Genomic DNA, 25698 nt, shown 5'->3' with positions numbered 1-25698 from the left:
TTTAAACACAAGATAATGAGAGTCCAGTGCCACTGTATTCCTGCTAAAATGAAAAGCAATGCTGGTAGGATTAGGGAGCCCTGGATGACAAGAGATATTGAAGCTCTGGTCAGAAGAAAGGATGCATATGTCAGGATCAACTGAATGCCTTGTGAAATATCAAGAAGAGCACATTCAAGTGAGAAATCAGGAGGGCAGAAAGTAGATATCAGATAGCCTACCTACACAGATAAGGTAAAAAGGAATCCTAAGAAATTCTGAGGGTTTCTGGTTAATTGGGGTACATCAGGACCAATATATTTTGGCCCAATTAAGCAGCTGCCCCAATTATCTAAAGTTTAATGTAAATAGTTAAAAACGGTATAAAAAAGACAAACTACCATTTAACTGAGCAGCAAATTGTGCACTTAAGTGAAAGTCAAAACAAATTAGAACACTAACAACACAGTACTATAAAAATGTGCATACGTTCCTAATAGTTATCGATAGAGGAATTTATCTGGTGTACACCGCCATGTTCTTTTGATTCAATTGTAAGTGAACAAAGTCAGCGCAGACACCTGGTGCAGATAGTGCAGTCAATGCCTTCCTGCACGAAGTAGTTTTGTAACCCATCAATAAATTTCCTGGCATCCTGTGTAGCCAAGCTCATCTTTATCACTTTCCCCATCTTCGTATTTCCCACCTTGGTGTTTTGATATGAGTGCATCCTCTAAATCTTCATTTTCACTGTAACATTCAAGATGTTTATTCATACCTTCAAATTCTTTGTTTTTCCTAACTTGTTGAAGTAGTGAAAATGATTCATTTGTATTCTTGGCCCCATTATCAAGGGGGCATTATCATAAAAAAATTACTTTTCGAATTGGTGAACGTTGGCCCAGATGGATAATATAACACAAACACATGCAACTGATACTATTTTATTTTTCTCTATTTACGAGTTGTCCCAAATAAACAGGTGACCCAATTAATTGATGGTCCAATTAACCAGAATCCACTTCTGTGGGGGAGGGGGATGAGAGTGTGCATAGATGAGTTAAATAGTCTTTTTCTCAGAGCATGGGCATCCAAAGTTAGAGGGGATAGGTTTAAAGTGAAATTTAATGGGGACCTGAAAAAGATGTTTTTCACATACAGTGTGGTGGATATGAAACAAGTTACCAACAGAAGTGATAGGTATAATTGAAATGTTTAAAAGACATTTAGACAGAGACATAGATAAGAAAGGTTTAGAGGGCAACTTGATCAGCATGGACAAATTGGGCAAAGGTCTATACAACTCTTTGACTATCATGCTTATTGTCAAGATTTTGTTAACTTGTAAGGATATCGTGCTGCTTGGAATAGGAGTATCATTATGAGTTTATAACTTTAGTTAATAAATTGAAATTAAACTCAGAAAATTCAGAAAGATGAATCAAAGTCTGAAAAATTCTCCAACTTTTTCCTCGGAGTTCATGGCGGTTTCATGTAGATTATGCCGACTGATCTATATAGCAACGGAGTGAAAATGGTCGCTCATGCTAATGTATGCAAGAGTATAACCTCATGCAGGAGAAATTCTGCAGATGTTGGAAATTCAAACAACACACAGACAAAATGCTGGGGGAACTCGGCAGGTCAGGAAGCATCAATGGAAAAGAGTACATATTTCAGGCTGAGCCCCTTCATCATAACCTGTTGGTTGTTTATGTCTCCTGCCATGCAGCCTCAATATGCAGAGGCACCTTCAACTACTAGTCAATATTCTCTTGTGCCTTCATGAACCTTTGTAGTTTTAAGTTTAATTAGTAATAGTACAATCACTCGAGTTGAATATGATGTCCTATCAGAGGTTGTGTATTATTGGGTCCTCAGGTGGTTGGAAGAGGCTAATCCGGGATCCATATATTCTGATACCGTGTGAGCAAGAGTTCCAGGGGCTTCCAGACCTCATAATCCTGTTCCTTTCTCCACACGCTGATTGCCATTGGACTTAATCCAGAATGTTAGGGTGGATTCCCTTAATGGAGAACGCCTATGTGTGACTTTGCTTAATGTGGGAAGGCTGATCCATGGGTAGCCACCACACAGTCCCTGACAGATCAGGGTCAGGGTCCAGTGGTATGGAATGCAAGACGACTGGGGACTCAGTTTAATTACTGAGCTTAATTACATTTTCATAAATGGGTCATTTTTTTTCTAAATGTGAATGCTGTCGGTATCCAGGTTATAGACAAAACAAAACTTAAGTATTATTTTAAAGCTTTTTCTCCATACAAGGAAACATGTCAGCGTTAAATTTAGTTTGAAATACATCACTGCGTAAAGATTTGCCCAGTTTGATATCTTAAAGAACATTAGTAATTGAATTATGTGTAAACTTTTCTTATTTATTTTAGGCATTAACACTGACACTGAAACATCACAAGTCCATTAGCCAAAGAATGAACTTGTTCTGAACGGAACATTAAAAATAAATAATATTCAACATGCTAGACAGGTCTATCTGATTTATGCAGACATTTGAAATGCCTACATATATACAAGAGATTGAACAAATAATGCTTTGGAGTCTTTGACTGTACTGATAAGTCATTACCTAGAGCTCAGATACAGTTGTATTATTAGAGTTTCTTATCAGTTTTTCTGACAGATGAGATTTACATCTTTGAGTTGCCTTCAGGGATATATCCATAGACTTGACTTTAATAAACTGAAGCATAACTTTGTTGATCTTCTTTCTTTTGTTTAAATTATCTTTCAAAATATGAATAATAGAACATGTGCAAACTTTAAAGGTAATTGTTAAATCATTTGCAATTTGTATATAATATCCTTTTTTTTGGAAACTTAAATACTTGCACTTTGATACTGAGTAATGAGGTAATGAACTTAAACATACTAGAATTTTGTCCTTGCTTTTTTACTCATAATATGTGTTCCAATGTATATGGAAGCGTGATCTGAAAATTAAATATGTACAACGTAACCATATGTGAAGAGTTATTGCATTTATTTTGTGCCTGATTATAATTAGAAATTTCATCTGGGTTGAACAGAACTTTATGTGGTAACCCACCTGGGGAAACATTATACATAAAAATGAAACAAAAAACAATAAAATGTTAATTACAAAAAATATTGATTCATGAAACATGGAAGCTGATAACACTGGTAGAAAATGGAACTAACCTTTGGTGTCACTCTACATAACTACCCCTGTTGTTGCTCTCAACTTAAAAATCTTCATTTAAAAAGTTTCAGGTTTTTCAAACTTCAAAATCTGAATATCAAAAAAAAACGGAATGTTTAATCCTGAAAAATAGAAATAGTCATATCATAAAGACTGATGTCTCAGAGTATGTTACAAGGTTGTAATGCACTTGAGGGGCCTATGCGGTTCCATTAAGTATAAGTCTGAAGGTCAAGCAGTTTATTGCTGTTTGAAGCCTGAGGCAATGTTTGATGCAATTATTTTGCATGCTTATGACTTTAGCCAGACTACACTCTGTAAAGATATTAAAAATAATAAATGAGTAAAAGAGTTCCATATTGCAATGGTTGCGGGTCCCTTTCTTGAATTTAGCAGCAGTAACAGCATTATAGATGTTTGGCAAAGCGTACGTCGAGTGTGTGGCTGAATTCCCAGCATAGCCATAATTTCCACAGAGGATACACTATTTATCCAAGTCCGAAGCTGGCTGATTAATGCAAGAGCTATTGAATTCTAAATGTGCTACAGCACCAGGGCTGATCGTCAGATGAATATCATGTTCATTGGGGCTGGGCTTTGTTTCCAGTTTTACCTGCTTCATTATCACAGTGAAAAATAAGCTGCTGGATGAGCCTATTGGATCAGTCAGCATCTGAAGAGGGAAATGGACAATCTACATATTGGGCCTGCCCACTCTGGGCTTTGCGATGTTTTAAATGTCCTTTTATAAAGTTTTTGCGATGGCCAGTGATCTGGAAGTATAGGGCTAAATCTGCAAATCCCGTAGGCAGGTCAGAAAACTGATGTAACCCTACTATCTTCTGTATTTAATTTGGATGTGTCAGGCAGAAAGTGAGAAATCTTAGAAGAGGCAGCTTATTGCTAATAACTTAATAACAGCAGGTTTAACTGTAGTGTTTGAAATTAGCTCTGGTCTCTCAGTTTCATGAATCTTTGAAGTCTACCAGTGAAACTCACCCAAGAGCGGAGGAGCAACTGGCTGAGGTCTCACAATGTTTTGCTAGGTAACTCTATGAAAAGCTTTCTTTACAGAAGTCATGTTAGTTCTCAGCAAATTCTGCAGAAAGCTTTGAAGAATTTTGAACTGACCTCTGTTAAAGTTGCTGTTCTGTTTCAGAACTTTTATGGCCTTTCAGAATTCGTCAATATGTTAGCAGGGAAACCTACTTCCTTACATGAATTCGGAGTTACTAGCATGGCTGCTAATAAAGCGTTGGCAAATCCAAGGAAGGAGCTGCCTATTTCATTGTATTCCTCTGTTTTACAGGCACTTTTATCGTTCAGCATGGAAATTGTGCTTCTTCATAGTAGATGTGAATTTGAATCGTATAAGCTGCTCGACGAACCCACAAATTTGAACTTGATTGTTGTCACACTTGGACATCCTGATTAGTCAGAAAACAAAGTAATGAAGCGTTCCCAATGAAGAGTCTTGGCCAGAAATGTCGAGTTTATTCTATATGTCCTGGCCTGCTGAGTTCTTCAACATTTTGTGAATTACTCTGTACTTCCATCTGAAGAATCTCTTGTGTTAATTGATGCACCATCAATAACTCCCTGAGACATATAGGCGAGATATCGGTTTTTATTGACTGGAAGAAAGAACAAGCAGTGGTTGACCACCATACTACATCCTGGAGACTGAGGCCGGGCTCAGGCCTCAATCGCCTTTATACCGGGGTCTGTGGGAGGAGCCAAAGGAGCAGTCAGCAAGGGGCATATCCAGACAGGTATATGTAGTTCAGCACATTCACCCCCCCTTTGTTTTAAAAGAGAGTCCCCATGTGGCGAAGTTTCTTACAGGTTAAGTCTATCAGATGGTCGAATTTACGTAGCACCAGCTGTGATCGCACAGGTGCCGGTGGTGATTGCACCGGAGATGGCGGTTGTGCTGGTTCTGGCCAAACTGGAGGTGTCAGCCAACTAGGCGTCAATGATCCCTCATGCATGTGCGAGGTGCCTGGTATATACGCGTACAAGACGCCCGGTATAGGAGTGTCGTGAGGAGTCTGTGTAGGGCTCGGTGTGTGCGGTGTCACCTCGGGTACAGGGTTCATAGTTACCTTGGAGTGTTCGGGGTAGTGGTCTGCTGCTCCTGCGGGCGCCAGGTCGCGGGCGGAGACCGTGTCCTCCCGCCCATCAGGTAAGACCACGTAGGCATACTGGGGGTTTGCATGTAGAAGGTGATCCCTCTCGACCAGCGGGGAGTATTTATTACTCCTCACATGTTTCCGGAGCAGCACTGGCCCTGGGGATGTCAGCCAAGCTGGTCGGGTGGTCCCAGTGGCAGACTTCCTGGGAAAAGAGAATAGGCGCTCATGAGGGGTGGCATTGGTGAACGTACATAACAGGAAGCGGATAGAGTGGAGTGCCTCAGGGAGGACCTCCTGCCATCGAGAGACCGGCAACCCTTTTGACTTAAGGGCTAAAAGTGTGGCCTTCCACACAGTGGCATTCTCCCTCTCCACCTGTCCATTTCCCCGGGGATTATATCTCGTGGTCTGACTAGTAGCAATGCCCCGAGCCAGCAGGTACTGGCGCAGCTCGTCACTCATAAAGGAGGACCCTCTATCACTGTGGATATAGCAGGGATATCCGAACAGAGTGAAGAGCTGGTGCAGGGCTTTTATGACGGTAGTGGTGTTGGGGCAGGGGATGGCAAAGGGGAACCGCGAGTACTCGTCGATAATATTGAGAAAGTATACATTGCGATCGGTGGAGAGAAGGGGGCCCTTAAAGTGAACACTCAGTCGCTCAAAGGGGCGGGTAGCCTTGATAAGTTGTGCCTTTTCAGGACGGTAGAAGTGCGGTTTGCACTCAGCGCAGACTTGGCAGTCCCTGGTCATCGTCCTGATGTCCTCAAGGGAGTACGGCAGGTTCCAGGCTTTCACTAAATGGTAAAATCGGGTGACCCCCGGATAGCAAAGATGTGCATGGAGGACGTATAGCTGGTTGAACTGTGTGCTAGCACATGCTCCCCGGGATAGGGCATCAGGGGGCTCATTGAGCCTTCCAGGCCTGTACAGGATATCATAGTTGTCGGTGGAGAGTTCTATTCTCCACCGCAAAATTTTATCATTTTTGATTTTGCCCTGCTGTTGGTTGCTGAACATGAACGCAACCGAGCGCTGGTTGGTCAGCAAGGTGAACCTTTTGCCGGCGAGATAGTGCCTCCAGTGCCTAATAGCTTCCACTATGGCCTGGGCTTCTTTCTCCACCGCAGAGTGCCAAATTTCAGAGCCTTGAAGGGTACGAGAAAAGAATGCTACTGGCCTGCCTTCCTGATTGAGGGTAGCAGCCAGTGCGAAATCGGAGGCGTCACTCTCTACTTGGAAGGGAATGGTCTCATCCACCGCATGCATCGTTGCTTTGGCAATGTCCCCTTTAATGCAGCTGAAGACCCGCGCAGGCCTCAGCAGAGAGGGGAAAAGTGGTAGACTTGACCAGGGGGCGGGCCTTGTCTGCGTAATGGGGGACCCATTGGGCATAATAGGAAAAGAAACCCAGGCACTGTCTGAGGGCTTTGAGAGTGGTGGGAAGAGGGAGTTCTAACAGGGGGCGCATACGGTCGGGATCAGGGCCAATGACCCTGTTTTCCACGACATACCCAAGGATAGCGAGTCGGGTGGTTCCGAACACACACTTGTCCCTATTATAAGTAAGGTTCAGGGCTTTGGCCACTTGGAAAAATCGTTGGAGGTTGGTGTTGTGATCCGGCCAGTCGTGACCACAGATGGTGATGTTATCCAGATAGGGAAATGTGGCCTTCAGTTGGCACTGGTCCCTCTGGAAGACCGAGACACCATTTGTGACACCAAATGGGACGCACAGGAAGTGATAGAGCTTGCCACCCGCCTCGAAGGCGGTGTAGGGGCGGTCCTCCGGGTGGATGGGGAGCTGGTGATAAGCGGGTTTCAGATCTATTGTCGAGCACACCTTGTACTGAGCTATCTGGTTGACCATATCCGCGATGCAGGGTAGGGGGTATGCGTCAAGCTGCGTGAACCTATTGATGGTTTGACTATAGTCTACGACCATCCTATTTTTCTGCCTGGTCCGAACAACAACCACCTGGGCCCTCCAAGGACGTGTGCTTGGCTCAGTGAACCCCTCCCTGAGCAGCCGCTGCACCTCTGACTGAATGAAGGCCCTGTCCCCCGCGCTGTACCTCCTGCTTTTAGTTGCCACAGGTTTACAGTCGGGGGTCAGGTTGGTGATCAGCGGTGGGGAAGGGATCTTGAGGGTGGAGAGGCTGCAAGTGGTGTCAGTAGCGCAGCTGTCGGCATGGTGCAGGGTAGGATGTGTGGTTCGGTGTGTGTGTGTGTGGTCAGTAGCAGTGTATATGGCAAAGTCCCACAAAACTGAGGATTCCTGACAGTGAGTGGTGGGAGGGGCCCGTCATATGCTATCGTCACACTCTCGAGGTGGCTCTGGAAGTCCAGCCCCAATAGCACAGGCGCACAGTTGAGGCATGACCAGTAGCGCAAAGTTACGATATTCTGTGCCCTGCACCACCAATGTCGCTACACAACCCACCCAGATGTCTGTGGAATACGACCCAGAAGCCAAGGTGACCCTCTGGCTTACCGGCCATGTCACGAGTCCGCAGTGTTGCACTGTGTCCAGGTCAATAAAACTCTCAGTGCTGCCCATGTCAAACAGGCAGCTAGTCCTGTGCCCCTCCACCAGGATGTCCATCATTGACCTTGCAAGCTGGTGTGGGGCGCTTTGGTCGAGAGTTACGGAGGCCAGAGTTGAACTGCCGTCTTGGTGCCCGGTAAGTATCGGTGGGTCGGGGGCGGGGCGAGGTGGCGCCGACAAAGATGGCCGCCCCCATCTGGGCATGCAAGATGGCGGCCCCCATACCTCGCACGAGGCAGGCAGGCAAGATGGCGGCCCTGATGCCTCACACGCAGCGCTGCCCAACCCCGCTCGTGGTTTAGACTTACAGACCTTGGCGAAATGGCCCTTCTTCCCGTAGCTGGAGCAGGTCGCTTCTCGGGCCAGGCAGCGTTTTCGGGGGTGCTTTTCGAGTCTGCGGAAGTAACACTGCGCAGGCTTGCGACTGGCAGGAGCTGTGGTCGGGTTCGAGGAGTTTGTGGAATCGCAACTGGCAGCTGCGTTGGCAAATTCACTTGTGGGAACCGGCGGCGGCGGGGTCTGAGGTGTCCACGGAACCAGTGGGGAATCGCGCGGCTGGACAGCATCAGCCTTGTGCAGCGCAGCCTTCAGCGTGTCGGCCTTCTCAATCGCCGAGCGTAAGGTAAGATCGGCATTTTCCAACAGCCGCTGGTGCACATACGCTGACCTGATTCCTGTAACAAAGGCGTCTCGTACCAAGAGCTCCGCATGCTGTTCTGCTGTGAGAGTTTTGCAGTCTCAAGTTCGCACGAGTGTTTGTAGGGCTCGGAGAAACTCGGCGCTCAATTCTGCAGGCCGCTGTCGTCGCGTAGCTAAGCGATGTCTTGCGTAGACGGTGTTCACCGGCCACAGGTACTGTCTTTGGAGGACGTCCAGTGCCCCTTCGTAGGTTGACAGGCCTCTGATAAGTGAGTAAACTTTCGGGGTGACCCTCGAGAGGAGCATTCGGTGCTTAACACCGGGTTCGGTTGCACTAACCTCCTCCAAGTATGATTGGAAGCATGCAAGCCAGAATTCAAAGGCAAGAGCTCTTCAGGGTCTTGGGGGTCCAAATCCAATCTTTCCGGATGTAAAACGCTTTCCATGTTTTAAAACTTCCAGTCAATAAAATTGATGCACCATCAATAACTCTCTCTGAGATGTGAAGGCGAGATATCGGCTTTTATTGCCTGGAAGAAGGAACAAGCAGTGGTTGACCACCATACTACGTCCTGGAGACAGAGAGGCCGGGCTCAGGCCTCAATCACCTTTATCCCGGGGTCTGTGGGAGGAGCCACAGGAGCAGTCAGCAGGGGACGTGTCCAGACAGGTATATGTAGTTCACCACATTAATGAAACGTTAAAGCTATTTTTTAAAAAATGCTTTGCTGAAAATTTTAAGTTTTCCTTTTCTCTGCACATCTGAAAGTTAAAAGAAACACCATCACCTATTTTGCATTTTCAAAAGTAATAACCCAAACCCCTATTCATATGCAATGTTTGGGAAATCTAGGCATTGTCATAATGTGCAGAATAAGACAGCCAGTCTGTACAGAGGAAGCTCTCATCTGCAGGACCTAGCTAATCTGTAAAACAGGATGATTTTGAAATAAGAGCCCTTTCTTATTTTGTGGAGGATGGCATGCAACTTCCTCTATTTCTTGTTTCTTCTTTTACTTTGGTTCTTGAATTCCACGAGTGGGTTTAAGATGCAAGGCCCTAATCATTTCCTTTTGCTTGAAACAAGTCTAAATGATTTAAAAAGATATTTAGTTTGGTTAACCAGAGCTATATCCCAAGCTTAGAGAAAGTCATTAAGAGATCATTCTACATGATGTGTTTATTGTAGCAGTTCTTTATTTAACATGGAAGTCTGTACGCAGTGACTCAGTCCTGCCTACACGTTCCTTAGAAGAGACTTGGAACCCTCGACAGGGCTTTGTTTTAAGTACAGATGCTACTTACAATTCTGCCTGTCTGCGGTCTAATGACATCATGATTGACAGTTTGGAGTGCAATCTACACCAACATAAAGAAGCAGCCTCTTTAAATTGAATTCAGCAAACCTTCTGTTTTAATATTTCAGGACCAAATAGAGTTAAATCAGGATTGCCAGTGCTAAAGGAGTTTGGGTTCCAATTCGTTCCCACCCAGATTTATTTTCAGTGTTTGGCATGCGAGAGGAAAAGGATATGAGATATTTATAAAGGGAAAAAACTTTATAGGCTACCATCAGATTTCATAAGGAATATTGTATTATTAGTTCCATATTACATAATGGGAAGCTATGTCAACTGGTTTTTAGTTACGAAGTACAATATTGTTATTTTAGTGTTCCACATCAATGGCATTTATATTAAAATATAATGGGCACTGAAGTTCATATGCAGAGACTAGAAGCAAACAGCTATAGAAGTAGAAATTAATTATGGCAGATGGAAACCTAGATCTACCTGTTCCTGTTTTTCAAGTAAAAGAATGGTCTTTGTGTCTTCCATTAATGCCCCTCCTCCCCTTCTTACCCCATCCCTGACATATTTAGTTGTTTGCCTGTTCTCCATCTCCCTCTGGTGCTCCCCCACTTTTCTTTCTCCTGAGGCCTCCTGTCCCATGATCCTTTCCCTTCTCCAGCTCTGTATCACTTTCACCAATCACCTTTCCAGCTCTTAGCTTCATCCCACCCCCTCTGGTCTTCTCCTTTCATTTTGCATTTCCCCCTCCCCCCACTACTTTCAAATCTCTTACTGTCTTTCCTTTTGTTTAGTCTTGACGAAGGGTCTCGGCTCGAAACGTCGACAGCGCTTCTCCCTATAGATGCTGCCTGGCCTGCTGTGTTCCACCAGCATTTTGTGTGTGTATTTTGAATTTCCAGCATCTGCAGATTTCCTGGGGTGGTTCTTGTGTTTGCACTTTTTCATGAGTCTGATATGTTATCTGCCATTTGATAATGCCACTGCCATTTGAGATAGCAATGAAGGTCCTCCGTCTCTGATGTTGTTCAGGTCTTCCTTCATCATGTCAGTAGCTTCCACTCAGTTTTCACTACCGTCAGTCACACAAGTCCCAGGTGGAGGCTTAGGAATACATCACTCTCAGATGTAGAAGGACCCTTCATTGCTGTTTCCATAATAGTTTTGTTTTACCAGTCAGGGTTGTTAGCCCTGAGCTGAACCCTCGAACCTGGGGCACCAGTGGACCTCACTTAGTCTGGCCTCTGCCCTTTGACTTGTTTGGCATGAGTGACGTTTTCAAGAGGCAAAGCCTGACTCTAGCCAGGATAACTCACTGGGTCATCGAGGCATGCAAGCCCTTAAACTCAACGACAAGGTTTTGGTCCTTTTGGAGGATCTGCAGGATAGCTGATGTAAAATGAATGGATGCATCTTGCTGGTCAGTCAAAAGGTTGCTTCAGCATCCAAGTTGACACTGTGGAGGAATACAGAAGGGTGCATTGTTGACAAGCCTCCTGTTTTATCCGAGTGTGGTGAACTACATATACCTGTCTGGACACGCCCCCTGCTGACTGCTCCTGTGGCTCCTCCCACAGACCCCGTATAAAGGCGATCAAGGCCTGAGCCCAGCCTCTCAGTCTCCAGGATGTAGTATGGTGGTCACTCACTGCTTGTTCCTTCTTCCAGTCAATAAAAGCCGATATCTCGCCTTACATCTCAGAGTGAGTTATTGATGGTGCATCACCGAGTGAATACAGTGCAGAAAAATAGCATGGTGCATGTTACAAAATACGCATTGGTTCTCGGAGAATGCAACAAATGGCTGAGCAAGAATTCTCAAAAATGAGATGGAAAGTGACATGATTTGATGACAGTCTTTGAAGGAAGGAAAACGAAGTTTTTAATGTAATAGTTATTGCTGCAAATGTGCAGTAAACTAAAGTTTTCCATGATATCCACAAATGCAAAGGAAAGTTAAGCTTTCTAAGTCCATTATGATTCTCTTGGAATGACATCAGAAGCAAAGTAAAGCCAAACATGCATCTTAAGCCAACCAGCTGACTCATGAACTAATGTATTTTCTTTACTATCTTTAACAACTTACTTTGGTCTTCTGTCACTCTTGAGACTGGGCTGTTATCAGATCAACAACCTTGCAGCTTTTTTTCTAGTATTTAGCCCTTTCATTCATGTTAATATGAACAGAGTCCTTCATGATTTTTTAATGCTTCCTCTGTCGAAACCATTATTGATTCTTGTCATGTTGTTTTAGAATGTGCGGACTAAACTTTCAACACTTTCCGGACGTTATCTGATGAAGTGCTGGAAGTTCTTTTATCTGGAAACAGGAGATGTTAGCAAGCAGCCATTAACCATTTGTGGAATTAAGTCATTTAAAATTCCATTGCAGTTCTGGTTCTATGGAAGCAGGTGAGACTGTTGGGCATGCCAGGCATTACCAAATGTTCTAATAATGGTACAATCAGAATCTGGTTTACTATCGCTGACCTATGTCGTGGAGTCTGTTGTTCTGCAGCAGCAGTGCAGTGCAAGATTTAAAAATTACTATAATTTACAAAGTAATGCAAAAGAGGAACTGCAAGGTCTGTCAGAAATCTAATGGTAGAGGGGAAGAAGCTGTTCCTGAAGCATTGAGCATGAGTCTTCAGGCTTCTTTACCTCCTTCCTGATGGTAGTAATGAGAAGGGAGCATGCCAAGATGGTGAGGGTCCTTAATAATGGATGCTGCCTTCTTGAGGCACTGTCTCTTGAAGATGTCCTCAGTGGTGAGGAGTGTCGTGCGCAATGATGAAGCTGGTTGAGTCCATAGTCATCTGCAGTCTCTTTCAAATCTGCCCTTTGAGCCTCCATACCCGATGTTGAGGCAACAAGTTAGAACGCTCTCCACGGTGCATGATTCTGTCAGTGTGTTGGATCCAAGATTGATCCCCTGATATGTTGATGCCCAGGAACTTGAAGCTGCTCATCCTTTCCACTGTTAACTCTTCAATGAGGACTTTAGTGTACTCTACCAATTTCAACTTCCTGGCGTTCACAATCAATTCTAAATGGCTTTTACATCCCAGGTTCACTTGTTGAAATTTTGACTGTGAGATCTGCCCAAGTTTTCACTAGAGCCACTGGGAGTACAGAAATTCTGTGGAAAATGGACTTGGCATCAGTGGGGTCTATGGCTCCACAGCATTCAGGGTTGAGGGGGATGGATGCGAGAATAATTTCAAATCCAAATTTCTGGTTATGGAGTATTTTAGGTTCTTACTTTGCCATGGTAACCAAGACAATAAAGCTTTGTTGACCACCTAACACTAACTCTTAAACAGTTACCCGTTATTCCATTGGTTTTGGTTGCTTTGCTTTAGGTAGCTGGGCTTTTGTTACAGAAATGACTCACTGCGACCTCAAAATAGAAAACTGGCAGAAGCCCTCTCAATCAAAAGGAGAAAGGGAACTGTACCACCATGAACTCTCGGCTAATTGAATGTTTTGCCAGTCAGTAAAGGAAGTTTCCGAGAGCCAAGAATTCCTTCAGATAAGAAATGGGGCAGGAGGAAGAAAGAATGGGAACTTGTGGGGGAAAAAATGTAACAACTCAATTTTTTGCAGCCAAAATTTTTCCAAACTGTTTTTCCTGGATCACAAAACACACACACTGAGCTCAGCGCAGCTTTGCATCATTGCCAATAGTAAGTAAGCAAATCTCTTAAATATTGCATGTTTTTTGGTTACAAGTAACCCAAATGTATCTAATGACATAAAAATTGCTATGTAATTGGCTATAAAACCCCTACTTTCAGTGGCTGACTGTGACTGTTTTGGAGAATTGTGCAGCAGGCACTTTTAGCTGTTCTGGATAGGAAAGAATAATTTTTAAGAGGCTCTTTGGGACTACCTAGACTGTGAAAGATTAGGTTGGACATGAAGTGATACCCAGCAGGACATGTGCTGCTTGAAGCACTGCTTATAAATCTCAATCTCCTGCAAGATTTTTAACCCATTCACATCGTTCTTACTTTGCTTGTCGTCATCCTTCCACTCCACACCCCTGAAAGAAGAGAACAATGACACTTGGTTTTATTTATTCATTTAGAGATACTGCAAAGAACAGGCGTCTCTAGCCAAATGAGCTGAACTGACCAACAACGCACCTAGTTAAAACTAGATTTATCACAGGACAATTTACAATGACTAACTAACCTAGCAACCACTACGTCTTTGGACTATGGGAGGAAACCAGAGCACCCGGAGGAAACCCATATGATCACAGGGAGAACGTACAAACTCCTTACAGACAGCACCGGAATTGAACTCTGAACTTTGGAACACCACGAGCTGTAATAGCATTGTACTAACTGCTACGCTACCGTAGCTTCTTATATCGTCTTTGTTTCAATTCCTAGCAAAAAAACCAGTTCCGTAAACATGTTATACTGGACGTTGAGTAATGCCCTGATCTTAAGTAGTCCAGCAAAACTTGCTACCTAATGAAGCTGCTGGTAATATTTTTGAAAAAAAAAACTTTTTATCACCTTGCCATTTGAAGACAGTGAAACAGGCACACAGAATGCTGGCAAGTGAATGGAAGTGAATAAACAATTGATATTTCAGGCCAGGCCTTGAAAGACCCTGACCAGCTGTATTGCTAAGGATTTCCAGCAGAACTTTTGTGTTTAGAAAGACCTTGATATTTAGACAAATAAATAATTGTAATTAAAAACAGCATAAACAAGAGATTTAGCTAAAAGTACCAAAACACTGCTAAGTAGATAAATTATTGCTGTAATATTTTCTTTTAAAAATAACTTTCTTTTTATCTCCAAATCTTTTGTCCTGTTCTGTTGCTCACTGAGGTTTGGCAGCATGTACCAGGTATGACTTGGCACACCCACAGACACCCAAGAGACCATGTTCTTATATAAGGAGTCATAAGCATATGTAAACAGTTAATCAACAATGGTTCCCTTTCCAAGAAACGAACATAAAACGTAAAAGGTGGTTTAGGCATTTTGTCCCCACATAGCTGCTCTGCAACTTAGTAATGTCATGTTTGACTTTTCACCTCAGCACCCCTTTCAACACTAACTCTATATTTCTTGATTCTCTTAGTTTCAAAAAGTAGCCAGCAAGATCAGTCTTTTATAAACACAGGAGTTATGGATTCTGAAATGGCTTCAGAGCTCAGATTTACTAATCAACATTCTTTTAATCTAGATATATTCATGAATTAGTTTCAATGGATGCCATTAAGATTCCATTACATTAACAGGGCTTGAGAATGCAGGCCATATGAAACAATGTTAAACCAAATTTGAAAAATTGCTACTGGTGAAGCGATTGATAATAAGGCTAGTTTTAAAATTCAGGAAGCTGCTTTGGTTGTATTTCAAACGTCTTGATGTAAAATTTCACATAACAGAAGTTCACATTGGATATTCAAGCATGGTGATTAGTGAAGCCCTAGGGATCCATTTCACAGGAACCCTGAGAGGTTTACTGACCCCCGTACACACCTGCCACATCAAGTTCTGTGCAAAGAGTGGCAATTTCTAAACTGTTTTCCATATTTTTTCCTCTTTATAGAGTAGTAATGCCTGCTTCTCAGCACTTGGCTGGATTCGTAAGGAGAAAGTATTGAACTGGCTGATGTCTCAGTGACTCTTAAAGTATAATTAATCCTCAACAGCTTCTATGGTATTAGACGGCCTAAGGTAATTTGGCTTCATTGCAGGAAGTAACAGGTTTTATGAGCTGTCAACTTCATATTGTACAACACATAGAATGAAATGCTGCAAAATCAAGGTAAGTTACTTCTAAAAAATAGAAGTATATGATGAAAATATAACTGATACGATTTTCTTGCACTTGTAACACTGAAAAAGATATTTATGTCATTCCATCAGTTAGGGAAAGAGAGAAAAAAATACCTTGGTGGATTAAGAAGGTGCACATATAGGCACGCACTGATTAATCTGTAGGCTTCATAAATTGTCAGCTAGAATTTCCACGAGTTGTATAAGACCATAAGGTGGAAGAGTTGAATTGGACCATTTGGCCCATCAAATCTGCTTTGCCATTTGATGATGGCTGAGTTACTATCCCTCTTGACTCTATTCAGCTACCTTCTGCCTATAATCTTTGAAACACTTTCAAATCAAGAATCTATTAGTCCCCTTTAATAATACAAGGAAGCTTAATGTAAGTTGTTGAAGATCATTATCCAAATCTATTACCTCACCAAATTTAGTCATCCAGGGTATATGAATATATGTGAATTATCTTAAAATATGTTTCTGATTATTAATAAAGGGTTCTCTAAGGTTGTTATAGCCAGGGGTGGTAATGGGGACAAGCTCCCACTAACTATTAAATTCTCCCAGTGGCGTGCACCTCAAATAGCTGCTGACAACCAAGTCCAGCTCTTGGCCTTCACGTGTGGCTTAGCTACTAAGCCTGGCAGAACCATTTCTACTGACAGGAGAATTGGATAAGGCGAGTTACTGGCACCTTAAAACCAGTCGCTTGGGACAGATGGGTCTCATCAGCTAAAGTAGGAGAAGGATAACTCGTATCTCAAACCTTTACTGCCTTGCAGCTATACCCACTCATGGGGAAGGCTTCGGCACTGAACCCCGAGTGACACATCCAGAGCTGGGATACCTAAGGAAGTCCTACATTGAGTTCAATGCAGATTGACAACTCATGCAACGCTGCTGGTACTAAACTGTATCGTTCTCTGTCATTCGTTTGGATTCATCAGATGCGTGGAGAGGGGAAGCTTGCTATATGGGCATCAGCTTGCTCTCCACATTGTACTGTCCAGGCTTGCATATCTGGACAGCCAGGATACGATATCCATGATCAACTCTAACTGACGGAGGCCGTCACTCACTTGCTCAATTAATAAAAATCTTAATAAATCGAGAACACCTAGTGAAAGATGTAGGCAGATATGGGAAAGATCTCACACCAACAATTATTACTGTGATTAAATTGCTACGTGATTTAATGACAAGTCCTTTAAATCCTACCACACTCTTCATAAAGCCACTGAAGTTCAAACTCTGGTGCCCAGCCATCTATCAGTACAAAGTTCCATCCATTACAGTCAGGACCCAAAATTAATCCAAAGTTAAATCATGTAAAGAAAGAAATTGTGTATGTTGGTTCTTCTCAAGTGGAGCAGTGGTATTTAAAAATCCTGGTGGTTTGAGCTACAAAGAAAAGCTGGTCTGTTAACAGTCGAAAATCCACTTGTTCTTTCTCATCGGTAATTTGGAAGGGCTAAAAGAAAAAGAGATATATTCCTGGTTTTACTGGTTTAAGTGGCTGAACTTAATGAGACATTAAATAAACTGTTATTTGAAAGTTATTTGCAGAAGATTAGAGCCCAAGAATTATGATCATTTTCAAATAACTATTTTGACTACTTGAGGAGTTAGGGCAAGAAACTAAGTTGTACTTAATGTAACTCTAATAAATTTCTCTGAAACATAAAAAAGGAATGGGGAATAGGCACAGGATTAGCTCCTTTGGTGTATGATGTCTGCGCTGAACGCGTTACCACATTAAACCCATCCCTCCTGCCTGCACTTGATCCACATCTCTCCATTCTCTACATATTCATGTCCCAATCTAAAAGGTTCCTGAGCACCACTGTCTCGTCTGCTTCCATTACCCCTTCTTGCATCCGATTCCAGGCACTGACCCTCTGCGTAGAATACCTGCCCTGCACAGAGCACCACAGTAACACAGCAGTTAGCTCAATGGCATTACAGCTAAGGGGCATTCCGAAGTTAAGAGTTCAATTCTGGCACTTTCTGTAAGGAGTTTGTACGTTCACCTCATGACTACGTGAATATCCGCCACGTGTTTGGGTTTCTCCCACAGTCCAATGACCTACTGCTTAGTAGGTTAATGGATTACTATAAATAGTCCTGTGATTAAACTAGAGTTAATTAAATGGGTTGCTGGGCGGTGTGGCTCACTGGGCTGGAAGGGCCTGTTCTGCACAGTATCTCTAAATACATAAAAATAAAAATACATTCTAGTTAAATCTCCCCCCACCCCCTTCACATTAAAGCTATACCCTCTAGTATTCAGGTATGGTTCTGGCTGTCTACTCTACTTAGCCCTCTCATAATTTAATAAACTTATATCAGGTCTGTCTTACCTTTTATCTTTAATAAAGGGTTCCTTAAGGTTGTTGTAGCTGGAGGTGGTAGTGGGGATAAGCTCCAATTATCTATTAACTTCTCCCGAAGGTGTGCACCTCAAATAGTTTCTGACAACCAAGATCAGCTCCTGGCCTTGACGTGTGGCTCAGTTACTAAGCTTGGCGGAACTGTTTCTCCTGACAAGGGAAGGGGCAAAGTTGAATATAATGCCTTGCTCATTTTGAAGACTGGAGTTCGGACTTATAGAAGATTAAGGTGTACAAATATCATGAAGAAGTGGTTGGGGGGGGGGGGATGTGTAAGGGTATTGCTATTTATTTTTCTCAGTACTTAAACGAAATTGTGTTGTTAGGTCTTGATTCTTTGGAGCATAGAAGGTTGAGGGGGAAATTGATAGAGTTATTTAAAATTATGAGAGGGATAGATAGAGTTGACGTGGATAGGCTTTTTCCATTGAGAGTAGGGGAGATTCAAACCAGAGGACATGAGTTGAGAGTTAGGGGGCAAAAGTTTAGGGGTAACACGTGGGGAAACTTCTTTACTCAAAGAGTGGTAGCTGAGTAGAACGAGCTTCCAGTAGAAGTGGAAGAGACGTTTGATATTGTCATTTAAAAAAAAAATTGGATAGGTATATGGACAGGAAAGGAATGGAGGGTTATGGCTGAGTGCAGGTTGGTGGGACTAGGTGAGAGTAAGTGCTCGGCACGGACTAGAAGGGCCGAGATGGCCTGTTTCCGTGCTGTAATTGTTATATGGTTATATGGAATGGATTGTTACCCTTGAATGACTGAGGTACAGTATGGTAGAAGATAAAGCAACTAATGTAACTCAACACAAGGCTTAATATATAACAGCTCCATGTGCTTCTATTGCTTTAATCAAGGAAACTTATGTTATGGAAGGAGGTGGAATGGTTGTGTTTCATAGAATTATTGGCCCCAAGTAGAATTTCACGTTTAACTGTGTGTGCCAGAACTGAGTGGTTCCATAATTGATACCTTATGTAATGGTGCGAATGCTTGTGCCTACTAAGCAGGTGGGCTTGACCACAATTGCATCTCCTGTGGGCCCTTTGGTGGAGGTGGGGCCACTTCAGATTTTGGCATTTGATGAGGTAAACTGTGAAAGGCAAATGCCTTCTGACTGGAATTGTGAAGCTGAACTACTGTTTAATGCTGATCAAAATCCATCTTCTACTTTCAAATCTGTTGGAAGCCGAAAAAAAACAATTTGCATAAACACACATCACAACAAAACATAAACAGCCAGTGAGCTGACTATATATATATATACAAATTCCACAATAGATGAATATTTTGGCATGATTACTGGAAAACATGTAATTATTAAGCTAGCACAATGTGTGTTATTTTATAATCTTTTCTAATTTCCTTGACAGTTTGCAAAACACACACATTTTCTATCACATTACATCTGCAGAAATTATTTTCTGTACAATATTGTCAAAGAATATTCCCAAGCAACTTAACCCTTTGGAAGATTTGCAACCTTGTGGTAAAGCATTTTGTACTAAATTTATTCTTTTCAAATTGTATTCTTTTCAAAGTCAAAGTCAAAAGTCAAAGTAAAATTTATTATCAGAGTACATACATGTCACCACATACAACCCTGAGATTCTTTTTCACAGGTCAGGCATACTTAGTAAATCTATAGAGTAGTAACTGTAAACATGATCAATAGACAACAAACTGTGCAAATACAGACATCGAAAAAATAGCAATAAATAACGAGAATGAAATAATGAGACAAAAGAGGTCTTTAAATGACTGTTCAAGAACCTAATGGTTGAGCGTTAGTAACTGTTCTTGAACCTGGTGGTGCGAGTCCTGAGGCACTTGTACCTTCTAACTGGTGGCATCAGAACAGTGAGAAAAGTGCATGGCCTGGGTGGTGAGGATCTTTGATGATTGATGATGCTTTTCTATGGCAACTTTTCACGTAGATGAGGTCAATGGTTGGGAGGGTTTCACCTGCGATGTACTGGGCCAAATTCACTACCTTTTGTAGGATTTTCTGCTCAAAGGAGTTGGTGTTCCTGTACCAGGAGTTATTTGTCACAGGTCTATCAAAACAAGTTGATTGAAATGCGTTGATTGGGTCAACAAGTCTGAGAATGGTGTTGGGACAGTTCACAAATATCACCATGCATCTGGCACCAACATCCACCAGTGACATAATTTTCAGAGAGCTATGAGCTAAGTTTGATCATTCAAGTATAACGTGTATTGTCTTCACACACAAAAAAGCTGGAGGAACTCAGCAGTCAGGCAGCATCTATGGAGAGGTATAAACGGTCAACTTTTCAAATCAAGACCCTTCATCAGAAAGTGTTGGAGTTCCTCTAGTTGATAGTGTGTGTTCTGCTGGTTTTCCAGCATCTGCAGCATCTCTAGTATTTATCTACTGACTTCATATACCTTCATCTTTGAACAAGTAAAATTTAAGTACTATTTTGTTATATTGTTGACATTACTACAGGTAACCCGACCCTGAGTTTCCTGCCAGCAGCAAATCTACCCTTCTTGCCATTGATCCATGAAGTAAGTATGAACTTAATTTCTGCAGATCCATTTTTATCAGTTCTGATTAAGAAAAGTGAGGGTCTGTATTAATTATGTACTGAAATGCCATCCAAAGCAACCAAGCAAATATTTCCCATTAGCTGTCTGTCAAATCAACTGGTAACACTGAATCTGTCTGAATATTTTTGACATTCACAATTCTCATCATTAATGAAAACTCATTCAAATAATTAAAAGATGCCCAAAATGATCATAAATTAAAAACAAATTTTAAAAAACCTAAAAGAATTCTTAAGAAATTATAGTCTTCAGGAGAAGGAAACCAGACGTCCATGAGCTAATCCTCATTGGAGGATCAGAGGTGGAGAGGGTTAGCAAATTTAAATTCCTAGGTGTTAGCATTTCAGAGGACCTGTCCTGGGCCCGGTACTTAAGTGCAAATATGAAGCAAGCACAGCAAAGCCTCTACTTCCTTAGGAGTTTGTGGAGATTCGGCATGACATCTAAATATTTGATGAATTCTATGGATGTGTAGTGGAGAGTATATTGACTGCCTGCATCACAGCCACGTATGGAAACACCAATGCCCTTGAATGAGAAATTCTACAATAATTAGTGGATAGAGCCCCCTCCCATGAGGGGGCTTAGTCCTCATGGGAGAAGCCCCCTGAACCATTGAGCACATCCACATGAAATGCTGTTGCAGGAAAACAGCATCCATCATCAGCGACTCCCACCACCCAGGACATGCACTCTTCTTGCTGCTGCCGTCAGGAAAAAGGTACAAAAACCTCAGAACTGGCACCACCAGGCTTAAGAGCAGTTACTAGCTACCTCTCAACCATCAGGCTCTTGAATCAAAGGGGATAACTTCACTGAACTTCTTTTGCCCCATCATTGAAATGTTCCCACAACCAATGGACTGATTTTCAAGGACTCTTCATCTCATGTTCTCAGTATTTATTGCTTATTTATTTATCTTTTCATTTCTTCTTTTTGTATTTGCACTGTTTGTTGTCATCTGCTCTCCAACTGACCACCCTAGTTGGGCAATCTTTCTTTGATTCTGTTACAGTTACTATTCTATAGATTGATTGAGTATGCCCGCAAGAAAATTAATCTCAGGGTTATATATGTACATTGAGAATAAAATTTACTAAAATTTGAACTTTGAGAACCATAGGTAGGGTGGAGAGAATCTTATCACATCTCTTTATTGGTGATAGAAACACCTTAGGAAGACATAGGACTGTCAGAAGCTGTGTTATTTATCACAGCATGCACAGACTCTGACTTGCCCTTGCGACTATATTACTTCCTGTATATACCTGATCTGGTTGGATTTCTGGTCAACATTCACCCCAGTGTAAATAATAGAAGATGCATTAATTGGAGTTGGTTTATTGTTGCCACGTGTGCCTAAGTACAATGAAAAGCTTGTCTTGCTTGTAATGATCAAATCATTACACAGTGCATTGAGGTAGAACAAGTTAAAACAGTAATGAATGCAGAATAACAGCTACGGTTGCAGAGAAAGTGCCATACAGTACTGGTAAATAAGTTGCAAGATCCCAAGTCCCAATAACCATATAGAAAACATAAGACAGTCTTTTGGGCAATTTTGAGGGAATAGTATGGCAATTATAATCCTCAGCTTGAAGCCTGGGCCTAGACTTAAGTTATACCAGTTGTTGTCTGAGAGTTGTTGTTTCAGTGTTATACATCTACCACACTCCCTTTGCATTGAGGATTGCATTGATGCTGCTTTAAGACATTGAGAATCTGAAAATTTTGTGACTTCTACTGCCAATTTCCCCACTTTATTTATTTTGCTTAGAGATATAGCATGGTAGCAGACCCCTCTGTCCCAACTAGCCCTCTTTGCTCAATTATACCTGTTGGACCAATTAACCTACTAACCCGTGCATCCTTGGAAATAGGTTGGAAACTGGAGCACCTAGAGGAAAACCTACATGGTCACAGTGATAGATAGATAGATAGATAGATAGATACTTTATTCATCCCCAAGGGGAAATTCAACATTTTTCCAATGTCCCATACACTTATTGTAGCAAAACTAATTACATACAGTATTTAACTCAGTATAAATATGATATGCATCTAAACTCACCCTCCCAAAAAGCATTAATAAATAGCTTTTAAAAAGTTCTTAAATAATTTACTAAAGTGCATTGAGTGGTAACTTAAGCTCAGTCTTAACCCCGGCACTTTAACACGTCTTGCGTAAACTCGTTACAGATAGTGGTGGAATTGAACCCGGGTTGCTGGTGCTTTAACACTGTTGCACTATCTGTTAATTAGGATGGCAGTGAATTTTGGTTGCCCAGGTTGAGGCGTTTGATGTTGCAGTGTCGCTTGCAGATGCTTCAGCACCAGCCGAGGTGACATCCAGTTGTTGGTGTTCCTCTCTGGGAATACTTGCATTCATATAGGCCCCTGTTCACTTTCCTCGGTCCTTTATTTAACCTTCAAATTCTATTCACTTGTGTTTCTTTGGGTCTTAGGGGTATGTTTGTTCACAGAGCTATTAGAAGAGGACCACGTTTCTAAAAAGTCTCATGCCTGCTTCGTGTTTGCCTGCACCAGAACCTCTGCAGTGCCCCAGTTTAAGCAATGTCCTTCATAGCCTTCTTGTACCGAGATCAGCAACAGTAGATCATGACTTTGTCCCGCCAGTTTGTGTTCCGGAAAATGAGTTGAGAGTTTACATCTTGTTTGGCCAATGCAGTTCTTGCTGCAATCTCCACAGATGATCCTGTGCATCACATTGCTTTGGTCAGTTGCTTGTATTGGTACCTTGGCTCTTGAGACAAGCTTCCTTAAAGTCGCCATTGAATTGTAAGTGATTGTGATGCGGTGAGGTTCAAGCCGTTGAGCTGTTATTTCTAAGATATTCTTGATGTAGGGCAAGGTTGCTATATTATTGTGTCACTTAATCTTATCTTCATCATGCCCATCTCTGACTCTTTCCTTACATTTCTGGATTTCATTTCATATCCCAGTAAATGGGTTCATGCCAAAATATCCATTATAAGCCCACATCTTCCCACCATGCCTCCTGTAAAGACTCAATTCCATTTTCTCACTTCTTCTGTTTTGAATGCATTTGCGCCTGGTGAAGATACTTTTCACACAGGTATCTCCAAGATGTCCTCTTTCCTCCTTAATGGTCATATCCCCTTCGTGGTTCTTGAGAGAGTCATTGACTGAGCCAATGTTGGAACCTTCTTCCTTTTGGACAGAGCAAGAACAGAGCTTTTTCTGGTCCTTTCCCACCATTCAATGGATTATCCTTTGCAAATTTCACCACCTTCAATGAGATTCCAGCACTAGACTCATTTCTTCTCTCCTCTTTCAGCATTCTGAAGGGACCACTCTCTTCAGAACTCCCAGATCCACACGTCTATCTCTGCCAATTTCTACTCATGGCACCTTGGGGCAGCACAGTAGTGGAGCAGTTAACCTAACACTATTGTAGTACCAGTGACCTGGGTTCAATTACTGCTGCTGTCTGAAAGGCGTTTGTACATTCTTCCCCTGATTGCGAGCCTTTCCTCTGGGTGCTCCAGTTTCCTTTCACAATACACTGGAGCAACTCAATAGGCCAGGCAGCATTTATGGAAGGAAGTGGACAGTCAATATTTTGGGTTGGAACTTTTCATTAGGACTCAAAGAAGGAGGAGAGATACTCAGTATGCAGAGAAGGGATGGAAGAAATTCTAAGGGGTGATAGGCAGCTGAGGGAAAGGATAGAGTAAGAGTGATGTCAGAAGCTTGGAGGTTATGGGTGGTAGTGACAAAAGGCTGAAAATAATTGAATGTGATTGGAGAGATGTGGTGAACTGCCTGTCTGGACATGTCGCTGGCATCCATGCGATCACAGCCGGTGCTACGTAGATCGCAGCGACAGATTTGACCACCTGATAGACTTGACTTGTAAGAAACTTCGCCACATGGGGACTCTTTTAAACAAAGGGGGGGTGAATGTGGTGAACTGCCTGTCTGGACATGCCCCTTGCTGTTGGTTGCTGAACAGGAACGCAACCGAGCGCTGGTCAGTCAGCAAGGTGAACCTTTTGCCAGCAAGATAGTGCCTCCAGTGCCTAACAGCCTCCACTATGCCTACGTGGTCTTACCTGATGGGTGGGGGGACACGGTCTCCATCCGCGACCTGGCACCCGCAGATGCAGCAGACCACTACCCTGAAGGCTCTCCGGTAACTATGAACCCTGCACCAGAGGTGACTCCGTGCTCACCAGGCCCTACACAGACTCCTCACGACACTTATATACCGGGCGTTTCGTACGCATTTATACCAGGCGCCTCACACATGCGTGAGGGATCACCGGCGCCTAGTGGGCAGGAACAAGCGCAACCTCCATCCCCTGTGCAATCACCAATGTCGCCGGCATCCATGCGATCACAGCCGGTGCTACGTAGATCGCAGCGACAGATTCGACCACCTGATAGACTTGACTTGTAAGAAACTTCGCCACATGGGGACTCTTTTAAACAAAGGGGGGGGGGGTGAATGTGGTGAACTGCCTGTCTGGACATGTCCCCTTGCTGACTGCTCCTGTGGCTCCTCCCACAGGCCCCTGTATAAAGGCGATCGAGACCTGACGCTCGGCCTCAGTCTCCAGGACATAGTATGATGGACACTCACTCCTGGTTCCTTCTTCCAGTCAATAAAAGCCGATATCTCGCCTTACATCTCAGTGTGAGTTATTGATGGTGCATCAAGAGGGAGGTGGAACATGGAATAAAAGGAGGAAACCAGTGGAAGCTGTTATGTTCCTTCTTAAGACGAACTTAGCGTGGGTAACACTAACACTTTTTTTATTTACAGTAAGATGGCTTCAGCTTGACCCGAGCATATATGACCAGCTCCTCGCCAAATACTTTTCATTTCCGGGTGAACCACCTGCATTGCACACTGGGAACTGCAGTTCTTTATTCTGTACACGCATCATAACACAGCAACAGTGTGTAGTCAATGGGGCAAGGAAAAGGGAGGGAGTAGGGAGAGAGCTAGGGGCCAGGTAGAACAGGAGGAGAGAGAAAAAAGAAGAGGAAAAAGGGACAGATGGGGAAACAGTTGCTGGAAGTTTGAGAATTCCATGTTTATGCTATCAAGTTGGAGACTGACC

At 42.7% G+C, this 25698-nt stretch overlaps 1 long non-coding RNA gene across 1 annotated transcript in view; it reads left to right on the top strand.

Moving 5' to 3' along the window:
• Positions 1-25205, top strand: part of LOC132379853 (uncharacterized) — a 31750-nt gene extending 6545 nt beyond the window's left edge. The window contains exons 2-3 of the long non-coding RNA XR_009507545.1: positions 20484-20545; positions 25143-25205. This is a non-coding gene — a long non-coding RNA (uncharacterized LOC132379853). The remainder of the gene's footprint in view (positions 1-20483; positions 20546-25142) is intronic.
• The last annotated feature ends 493 nt before the right edge of the window (positions 25206-25698 follow it).

The sequence above is a fragment of the Hypanus sabinus genome, chromosome 23 (assembly GCF_030144855.1).
Source record: "Hypanus sabinus isolate sHypSab1 chromosome 23, sHypSab1.hap1, whole genome shotgun sequence".
NCBI classification, from domain to species: domain Eukaryota; kingdom Metazoa; phylum Chordata; class Chondrichthyes; order Myliobatiformes; family Dasyatidae; genus Hypanus; species Hypanus sabinus.
This window is presented reverse-complemented; position numbering and strand designations above follow the sequence as displayed.